This window comes from Mizuhopecten yessoensis, unplaced genomic scaffold (assembly GCF_002113885.1).
Source record: "Mizuhopecten yessoensis strain PY_sf001 unplaced genomic scaffold, ASM211388v2 scaffold702043, whole genome shotgun sequence".
Lineage (NCBI taxonomy): Eukaryota > Metazoa > Mollusca > Bivalvia > Pectinida > Pectinidae > Mizuhopecten > Mizuhopecten yessoensis.
This window is the reverse complement of record NW_018472939.1, coordinates 1-780: the sequence shown is the minus strand read 5'-3', so window position 1 is coordinate 780 and position 780 is coordinate 1. Positions and strand designations below refer to the sequence as shown.

Below are 780 nucleotides of genomic sequence, written 5' to 3'. Positions count from 1 at the left end.
CTCTTCTTGTTTTCAGTTTGTTGTAAGAATTCAGAGTGTTGTTCGAATGGAACTGGAGTGAATTCAGTTTCAGCCCAGAGATCTGGAGTAAGGTAAGAGTAGGTATCGGCAATAGCAGCGAAAGTAGCCTTGACGAAGTTACCTAAGGTACGGGTACTACCACGTGAAGTAGTGTAAACATCTTGAATACCAGCGAGTTGAAGAACCTTCTTTGGAGTTGGGGCAGCAACAATACCGGTACCACGTGGAGCTGGAACTAATCTACAGATAACAGAACCACATTTACCAGTAACCTTACTTGGGACAGTGTGTGGTTCACCAAGAATAGTACCCCAGTAACCACGACGGACTGGAACGATACTTAACTTAGCAAGAATGATGGCACCACGAATAGAGGTAGCAACTTCCTTGGAGCACTTAACACCGAGACCAACGTGTCCGTTGTAGTCACCAATAATAACGAAAGCCTTGAAACGAGTTCTTTGACCGGCACGAGTTTGCTTTTGAACTGGCATGATCTTCATAACTTCATCCTTTAAGTTCTTAAGGAAGTAGTCGACAATTTGGTATTCCTTGATTGGAAGAGAGTAAAGGTAAATTTCTTCAATGGAACCAATTAAACCAGCGTTAACTAAACGACCAAGCTTAGTAACTGGAACCCATTTACCCTTTTCTTCCTTGTTACCTCTGTCACGTCCACCGCGACGAGCACGTCCGAAACCACGTTGTTGACCTTCGGTCGGATTTTGGTCCGCCATGTTTAATCTATAAGCAAATTTT

At 43.5% G+C, this 780-nt stretch overlaps 1 pseudogene; it reads right to left on the bottom strand.

Moving 5' to 3' along the window:
• Window positions 1–5: 5 nt before the first annotated feature.
• LOC110440725 lies at window positions 6–758 on the bottom strand (annotated as a pseudogene).
• Window positions 759–780: the final 22 nt, after the last annotated feature.